This window comes from Poecile atricapillus, chromosome 34, assembly GCF_030490865.1.
Source record: "Poecile atricapillus isolate bPoeAtr1 chromosome 34, bPoeAtr1.hap1, whole genome shotgun sequence".
Classification (NCBI taxonomy): Eukaryota; Metazoa; Chordata; class Aves; order Passeriformes; family Paridae; genus Poecile; species Poecile atricapillus.
In genome coordinates, this window is record NC_081282.1 from 1002410 (window position 1) to 1012594 (window position 10185).

Here is a 10185-nt window from a genome sequence, read left to right on the forward strand (position 1 = left end):
CAGGATTGACTGAGATTTCCCTTCAGGAGAAACCAAGCCCTGTTCTAGTTGGAGGCCACAATGTGAAAGGATTTCTGTGCTTTACCATCACAAGCTTACTCATTCTTTTTCCTCACCCTCATTCACGTTAGGAGCAATAATTCTGTTGTCCATGGAGCTGGCACCTTTTGAATTCCAGAATAATGTCCCCAAGGTCCTTTGCTGTTCAGCTTTACCGCGCTGTCTGTGGCTAACAAGGCTTGCTGGGGTCCTTTCCCCTTCAGCTGGAGAGGTGCCAGGTCCCAGTCCCTGAGGGACAGCCAGGCTCCTGGCTGGAATTGGTGTGGAAGTCCCTCAGGGTCCCATCAGCCTTCACATGGAGCCCCGTGGATCTGAGCATTTTCCAAAGGGGCTGTTGGGGCAAACAGGGAGATTTGGTCTGGCAGCATCTGTAAAACAATATCCCATCCCATTGACTTGTTCTGGCAGAGAACACTTGGCTGCAGGGACATATTGCCATTGTTCCTGCCCAGGTCTCAGGATTCAAACAGTGTTGTCTTTGCCCAGAGCTGTTCCTTCAGCTGGCTCAGGAGGGCCATTTGGCCTCTGGACCCACACTCTGGCTCCATTATTAGGACTGCTGGGTCCAAACTCTTTTTATCCACAATTGGAGGCAATTTGAAGTGGATAGTCTTTCTTCACAATTATTTTTTTAATTGCGATATCAATATTTCTTCTACCTTTTCATGGGGTTGAACAATCAAATCTTGTTCACTATTGTTTAACAGACTGACTTCAATTTCTCCTTGATAATCTGCATCAATTCCTCCTCCCATGACATGAACACTTTGTAAGGCCAAGCTCCAGTGAGCAGTTACCAAACCAAAGTGTCCTGGAGGAATCTGAATTCTTATTCCTGTATTGTAAACTCTCATTTGCTTCTGATTGATCCTAATGAATTCCAGTGCATGAAGGTCCAGCCCTGCAGCCTCTGGGGTGGCCCTGGCAGGGGCCATCACACCCAGAACAATTTCCCAGGCAGTCCAAGTCTCACTGTCCATGGTTGTGTTTGCAAATTGGGTGCAGCCGTGCACACCCAGGGGTTTCCATTTCCCAGTGGGCCCATTGTTAAGGGCATGGAGCCCATCTGGGAGATGGGTTCTCCACCGGGACAGGTTCCCATCTCCTCATTTTATCAACTGCTCTTTTAACAATTGTTCAACCAATCCTGCAGCTTGTAGATAGTCTGGTACATGAAAAACCCAGCAGTCTTAATCACTGTGTTTTTCACAGGAACAGACAAAGCATTCCACATCACAGCATTGCCAAACCCTATAAAAATAGCCATTTTTATTCCTTCCTCCTTTATTCCTTGTATACAATTCACAAAGTTTACCATTGACATTTGGGTCTTTGCTACTCCTTTTTTGTAGGGTATTTTAGTGTTACAGTGAGCAGCCAAAGTTAACAAATTGGAATTGTCAGCATTATTTCACATGATCAATTTTTAGTTATATATATATATAAATATATATTATTGTATTATTATTGTTATTGTTGTTGTTGTTATTGTTATTGATATTGTTATTGTTATTGTTTTTGTTATTGTTATTATTATTTTACTTGGACAAACAAACTTGAGCTAAAGACTAAAACCTTCTTCTGTCACTCTACGTGGGAGCACTCCGAAAACAATTGTTCCTTCTGTTGGTGCCGTTAACAAAATCCATCCTTATCTTCCCAAACCCATAAGTTCTTTTCCTTTTTCCATATGCAATGTTTGGATGCATTTTAAGACATCCAGCGGTTCAGCCTCTTTTAACCGACTGCCCTACTGCTTGCACGGTGCTCCGACCTCAGCCCCACTCCAGAGCCAGCGAACTCTGGGGAGGGCTTCCCTTCCGGGAATTACAGATGGGACTGATTCCTTACATTTACCTTTTAAAAGTGACATTTTGTTGTGATCTGGCTAGACTTTGCCAATTTTGTTTCACCAGCGGGCAGAGTCAGCACCAAAGGCACAAACACCACCTGAAGGAATCAGTGTCACTTACTGCAGCTCCAAGCAGCTAAGGATCACAAAAGGAGTAGCTCAGCAATGAATCCAATCATCACTGCCAAAGATTGCCTGCAGGGATTAACAAAGATCCAGCACCAGTTCCCCTCAGACTTTGCCATCCCCAGATCCACACATCAGCTGGGGAAGCTGTCACAGCCAAGGGCTGGAGAGCCACTCCAGACCTGGGAATTCCTGCAGGTGCCTTTCAGCCACAGGTGAGGCTCAACCCCTGCTGTGAGAGAGGGCCCAGCTTTGATAGTGCTGAATAAACAAACTGACAGCACTTCTGGTGTGGGAACATCTGGTTTCATCCTCCTCTTGGGTCCCTACCAAAGCCTGGCCAGGGCTCAAGGAGGAACCAAGGGAGTTGACTCTGATCATACACCCCAAACAAGGCCAGATGTCGGATTTCATGGCCTTGTCTGGCTTCTAATCACAGAAAGGTCAATCCATGTTTCATTGATGAGTGAATGCATCTATCACAGCGTTCATGACCATGCATATTTCAGTAATGAGCAGATGGACAGATAACCTTTGGCTGGAAGGTTCATCCAGAGATCACCTTTGGCTCAGGGCCTGTTGTTCAGGCCTCACTCAGGGCCTGTTGTGCAGACCTTGGCACTTGAGAAACGAGGTTTAGTGCGGGGCTTGACACTGCTGGGTGACTGGCTGGACTGGATGAGCTCAGAGGTGTTTTCCAGCAGAATGGATTCTATAATACCAGGATTCTATCTGCTGCATTCAGCTGGTTCCATTACTTAGCAGCATTACTTTAGTCCAAAAGCCCCCTCTTGCTCAGCTCTTGTGGCCTGAGGCTTCAGCTCCTTCAGCTCCTGGTGCTGAGCTGCTCAAGCTGAAGGAGACAACTGGGAGAGAAGAATAAGTTCATTCAATTCCTTCTGGGACACGGAGAGGGGAAATGTGAAAACAGGAGCATTGTTTGGTGTGGCCTCCTCTCTGCCCTTCACACCTTTCAGTGCTTTGAACCAGCCCAGAGCTTTCTCCAGGATTCAATGAAGCAGCTGTTCCTGCTCCCAGCTCTGGCTCTTCCCAGTCTCTGACCTTGACTGGTTTTGTCCCTCTTGCTGTGCCCTCTGTTCCCCCAGGGGGCTGCCCCAGACTGAGGGATCAGATCCAGGCACTGCTGCTGCTCCCTCGGGACCAGCCCCAGTTTGGTTGTTGCTGTCAGTGCCAGCAGAAGCCGTGGCTGGAGCAGCGGGTGCTGACAGTGCCCCAAGGCCCGGGGCTGGAGGGGTCCCTGGGCTGGGGCTGGGAGGGAGCTGCCCCTTGTTCTCCCTCTGCCTCACACAGAGCTGGGCCGGGCACAAGTGGGGCAGCAGAGCCAACAGGGAGCCTGCGAGTCTCTTCCAGCCGTGCCTGCTCAGAGTTTGGCCTTGGTGCTTCAGGTGGGCAAAGGCAGCTGCTCTGGTCCCTCTGCGTGTCCCCGTGTTCAGCAGTGCTGCTCCATCAGTCTGTGCCCAGCAACGGGGAAAAGCCTCAGCCCTGCAGGGCCAGGAGCTGCCGGGCTCTGCCTGAGCAGCTCAGCCAGCGGGAAGGGAGCTGCTCCACACGGGAACCAGGAGCAAAGGACATGCCTTTTCTAGGACATGTTTTCTGTAAAAAAAACCAACAAAAACAACAAATGCAAACAAAAAAATACGAAAAAAATATGAAAGATAAAAATTACCACCAAATGTGTAGTGAAAAATCTTCTATAACACTGGAGTAAGAAAGAGGTAACTGATCTTTTGAAAAAGAGAACTCAGCTTTGATTTTAGTTCCTTAGTTTGTACACGTGCTAGTGAAAAGGATCCATTTGCTGCCTTCCTTTAGAGATTTTATGGATGTTTTCCAATATTAAGATATTTTACACTGCAGTTAAAGGAATAGGAAATTGAAATACATGTTCTTCATGACTGTGTCTTGAGTGTAAAACTTTTGCAGTTTGAAACTTGGACCTAAATGATGAGTTTGGCGGGAGAAATGCAGCACTCAATATGAATGATCAGCAAGTCTCATTTATTGGTAACTCTGAAACCACTTATATAGCATCAATAATTAGGCTCATACATCGTGCAAAAGCAAGCTCATTATTGGATATTTTTATTTAAGGTCAACTCCACCTAATTCCACATTCCTGTGATCGCTCATCTATGCTGAATTCACATTCTTCTGATCACAGTGTCCTGTTCTCAGTTAACAGTTATCACTAAGGTCTTCCTGACTTTGCAACATCTCACACCAACTGTACTCCATTGTCTAATTCTTTCCCAGCTAACTGCTGCATGGGAACATGACCTTTGCTAGCTAGCCATTCCTCTATAATTCCCCTGTGTTCTTTTTGTACTAACAAAACTGTAGAAGTAGCCTTCTTTACTATGTTTTGCAAGCATTGCAGTATGCAAGGAATAAACAGTAACACAATCACAATTATCAATATAACAACAATTGCTATCTGTGCCAAATGTTTTAACCATCCTGTGAGACCTAGGGATTGAAACCATTCCTCTAATGGATTTGTTTCCATGGTTAATTTTTTCATATTTTTCTGTAGTTGTTGAAGACGAGCATGAATAGACACTGAATGGTCAGAAAGATTCATGCAGCACATTCCATCAAAGTCTTCACAGCCATGGCCTTGTGCTAATAGCAAAAAATCAATAGCAGGTCTATTCTTTAATACAGCATGCCTAACACTGTTCATGTCCAAAAGCAAATCAGACAAAACCTTTGATGTAATATTAAACTGTTTTCCTGTCCAGGACGCCAGTCGTTGTTGTTACCTCTCTCCCTTTGCCTCCTTTGGGCTCAATTCTCTGTGGATACAACTTTTCTCTAGTCTCTCTTCCTTCTTTGGGCTGAATTTTTCTGGGATCCTCCCTCGTGGGGAGTTCTACTTATCTCAGTCCTTATTATTCGAAGAAAACTCCTGGGCTCATTAGACTCTGATTTCTCGTGTTTATTGAAGGATCCTTACAAAACTTGGCAGGTCTATCCAGATTAACTGCACAAGCTTAAATCACCACAGCCTGGCTCATCTTGTTCTAATGATACAAAATGGCCCCAAACCACGCGGTCTTTTTACCTTTATACTAACTTTTATCCTATTAGCTACAGACACGTATATTGTTATTATATCTCAACAAATAAGTTTTCTATATCTACTCACGTAATTAAAAGTGCGACTAACTCTAAACCAATTATATTTTGTGCTTTTATAAACTGCAGAAGCATGGAGAAGAAGGAAGAAGAAGGATTAAAAACTACACCCTTTATCTTCCATCTTTACTCCACGTGTAGAACCCTCTTAAAACTTATACTTTCACCTCTGTGTCAAAAGAAACATTTTTCTACCTTCTATTTAATTTCTTACAAACTCTGGCTTACTCAGGGATATTTGGAAGCCTTTTTATCAGTATTATATATAATTGATATATTTTTTAAAGGATTACATAGACAGAGAAATGTCCCTGCATTTCTAGACTCCTACAGTTGTAACTGTGTTAGGGCTTGAGCACTAGATACTCCAGGTGTAAAAATAGATGACACAATCACTGTAGGACGTTCCCAAAGTTCAACCTGATCTTTGCATTCTGGCCCCAATTGGAACACACTTCTCTTTGTTCGTAACCTGGTTCTATTGGCTCCTAATAGTTGCTGTATAGTGGGTGCAAACAATGTCAATTTCCCAAAATAACAAGGCCGTCCATAAAGGTTTGCTGGCAGTCCTTGTCATGCACGATCTCCACAAATTAGAAAAATACCAGGTGGTAATTGTAGAGGTGAACTGCTAGAATTTACTTTGTGAGACCAATTGCCACAGTATGCATCATTATTTTGCAAATATAGCAAATTTTGTGGAGAAATATTTGTACCATTTGGCCCATGAGACCTTTTTGCATGATTGTTCCTAGCCCAATTGACAAAATTTAAACAGTAATTGCTAGGGGCTGAACCTAACAGTCTTAACTCTTGTGGTTCTGACCCAGTAACATTTAAACCTGTAGCAATGTACCAATTTTGAGCACCAATGGGATTTGCTGGGATTAAACATATGTCAAACAGATATTGATCATGAATCTACCTGATGGGATTTCACATAATGTTTTGTTTGCTTCTTCGGGTGTTTTCCAATTCTTTGTCCATTTTTTAAACATTGTGGCATTGAGTGAATCGCCTAAAGGTGCGCCCACTAAACAAGTTCGAAAAGGATCTGAAGGGGTGGCCATTGAAAGGCAAAAATTATCCTGTCCAGTTTGATTAGCCCACATTACCCACATATTTTGTCTCTCATCCATGTCAATCAAAAACCCTTCATTTCCCTTTATCATGGTAAACCACCATGACAACCTGATCAGAGGTAGTCCTTTAAGGACTTTAAAAGGATTGTGGCAGTTCAGCCAGCATCTTGGCTGGATCCCATGTGAGATCTTGCTTCCCTTTTCTTTTACCCCTCTGCCTCGCCCGTCGATTCGGTTGCTTCGAACCACGGGGTGTTCCATCTTCTCGGCAGCAGGGATAACTTTCAGGGAAGGGCCCTTTCTCTCGAGACTGCCGTTTTAAGAATTGCTCCCAATTTTTATTTTTTACCCCTGGAATATCACACCTGACCTGTGTCTTATGACAGCGTATTGTGGTTATTTTAATAATATACGGCAAAGGGGTATTAGGATGATAACAATAGTTTTCTGGATTTTTTTCAAAAGCAAAAATCTCCCACCATCTATCAGATCCTTTTTCAAATTGTCCTGTTTGCACACCTTCCTGTAATGCAATCTCAGTCAAATTTCTTTCAAAATTGTAACACTCTGTACAAATCCCTCTTGGGGATCGACCCCACTTAGAATGTGTCCACCACTTTTCTTTACACACTTTCCAAATGTAACATACAAAAGGATAACATTCACAATTTGGTACTGTACACAAGATTTGCATGTGAGAGTTCATCAGATCCCGTCTCTATGTTGATGGTAGAGAGCGAGAAGTATCTGCTGAATTTTCTGGATCAGCTGAAGGTAAATCACTGGGATCAGCAGGTTTAGTCCATCGGCTCGGCACCCAGACAGGCCCTGTGGGGGTAGACACACAAAGATAACCACGTCCCCAATAGAGTACCTTGCTAGGACCTCCTCACAGACCTGTTTTTGGATCCTTATAGACCAATCAGTTTGCCTTAGCATTTCTTTCTCTTAAACCCACATCCCATTTGTGACTACGAATATGGATAATAGCAAAGGCAGCAGTCCTCAACTTTACTGCTTCTTTGAAGCTGCAAAAACAGTTCATATAAACGAGGATTTTTTACTTCCTTAATGTCTGCATTTTCAATATGTTCACTTACTCCTGCAACATATAAAGAATCAGTTACCACATTAACAGGACCCTTAAATTTCACCAAAACCCAAACAACAGCGACTAATTCCAGAGTTTGTAATGTGTGTTCCTTTTAAGCTGGAATAATGTGATGATTCCATTGTCTTTCTGAATCTTGCCATGTAGCAGCAGCTGTACGAGATTTCTTTCCAGCATCAGTGAACACAGTTGATGCCCCTGGTAATGGCACAAATGATCGTTTGGGCTTCTCAATCCAATTCTGCTGGCCTATCCATCGTAGTGGTATTCGAGGCACTTCCTCAGTACTGACCACACTGCTGTTGTCAAGCAATGCTTCTTGCAGTGTGGAGCTGTGAATTAAATACCAATCTAAAATGTCTTTTTTATTGGTATCTGAATTACAGCTGGATCTGCACCCATAATTTGTCACAATCGCTTCTACCTTTGTTTTATTAAATTTGCTAAAATTTCAACTTTTTGAATTAAGGTATGTCTCTGTTGTAGTGGTGGTAACAACCACTCTAATACCCATATCTCCCCTGTTTTCTTTTGTTGCTGTGTCAGGGCACCGATGAGATGTTGAGGTCCAAACCATACAGTAAGATTAATGTCCAAGTCTGGATCTCGCCTACGAACAACACCTGTCTGGATACAGTCCATTATTTTATTGAGAGCTTCTTGTTGTTCACTGGTGACCTGTATAGGTGCTGTAGGATCAGTACCTTTTAACAAAGGTCATAAAGATTGTAAAAGTTTATTAGGAATACTTACAACAGGTTTAAGCCATTGTAAATCTCCTAGCAATCGCTGAGCATCATGAACAGTATGAAGTGACATGTTTAACGACAGTTTCTGAGGGGCAACAGACTGCTCAGTTAAAGTCCACCCAAGATATTTCCATGGGGATGACAGCTGTATTTTCTCAGGTGCAACAATCAGTCTATTCTGAAGAAGGTGTGTTTGAATATCTTTAACTTGTTTATCTGTAAAAGTTTGTGATTGAGCAAAAAGAATATCATCCATATAATGATAAATAATAGTTGTAGGCCACCAAACACGTAGTGGCTGCAACGCATCAACATCAAGCTGGCACAAGGTAGGAGAATTACGCATACCCTGTGGTAAAACTGTCCATTCAAATCTCTTGTCTGGTTCTGCTCGATTTAATGAAGGCAAGGTAAAAGCAAATCTGCAAGTATCCTGTTCATGCAGTGAGATAGTGAAAAAACAGTCCTTTAAATCAATTATTAACAAGGGCCAATCTTTTGGTAACGTTGCAGGATTGGGCAAACCAGGTTGTAGTGCCCCCATTGGCTCCATTTGTTCATTTACTGCACATAAGTCGTGCAGCAATCGATATTTTCCAGACTTCTTTTTTATAACAAAAATAGGAGTATTCCAAGGACTTGTTGACAACTTTAAATGTCCTTGTTGATATTGTTCCAGCACTAATTGATGAGCTTGTTGCAGACTTTCCCTTTTTAAAGGCCACTGTTCAACCCATACTGGTTCCTGAATTATCCATTTAAGTTGGAGTGGGGAAGTCCAAACAATGGCCTCTATTCTAAAGGGTGTTCATTGGTCAAAATAACACCAAGTAGTGACAAAATATCTCGCCCTATTAGACATTGAACCTTGTCTGGTAATGGAACAATTGACAAAGCAGAACTGATGACCTTCCCATCTAATTGAATCTGGATTTGTGGAGACCTTTTTTGCCAAAGTTAAGCCTCCCACCCCTGTAACAGTAACCATACTAGGCAACAAAGGCCATTCCTGGGGCCAATATTGTGGAGTAACAATACTTGAGTCCGCCCCAGTATCCAACAGTCCTTCTAATTGGTGGGATTCTCCGTTATAATTGGGAACAACTGTTTGCTTGGGTCGAGTGTTTAAGTCCAGAGTAAGTAATGTAAGTCCTCCTGTGGAACCAAATCCACTTGTACCCTGTGATTGATTTTTCAATGGTGTCAACTGATGGGTATATTGCGGTAGTGGCACTAATTGTGCAATTCACTGTCCTTTATCAATTCTGGCTGGTGGTGCCAGTGTATATGCCATGATATATATTTCACCAGAATAGTCCCCATCAATTACTCCAGGTGAAATAAACAATCCCATTAGACTAGCAGATGAACGTCCCAACACTATTTCACCCATAGCTTTTCCATTTATTATCACTGGTCCAATAATTCCTGTGGGAATCTTGTAGGGCTGTGATGTCAATAAATCCACAGTCACTGAGGCTGCCAGGTCCAGGCTGAGGCTCCCTGCTGTGGCAGGCTGGAGGGAAGTTGCACTGATGTTCTGGCAGCTGCTATTTGTGTCGTGGTGTAGCGGCTTTTCGTGCTGACCTTCCCGTTTCCCGATCTCCGGCGGTAAACACTATCAGTGTGGGTATTGGACCAACACTGATTGCACCAAACAGATGGTACAGTACATTCCTTCCGAATATGTCCAAGGTTGCCACAGCGAAAACATTTGAGTCGGGAGGCTGGAATCCTGCCATTGTTGGTTGTAGCTGCTTGTAGGGGTGCAAGAGCTGCTAAAACCTGACTTTGAGTAGATGCAGCCTGCTTCTCTAACCCCTGCCCTAGTTCTTTAATTGCCTGGACTAACATTGCCTGTGACCCCACTGGTATATTAGACATCCTCTCTAATGCATCTTCAATAGTCCAGTTAGCATTTAGGGAATTTAAAACTTACCTGGTTGCTGGATTACAATTCTGTAATGCACACTGTTTTAATAATGCTCCCCTCATATATTCAGGAACACCTGCCTGCTCTATAGCTGCAGCTGCTTTATCAATAAA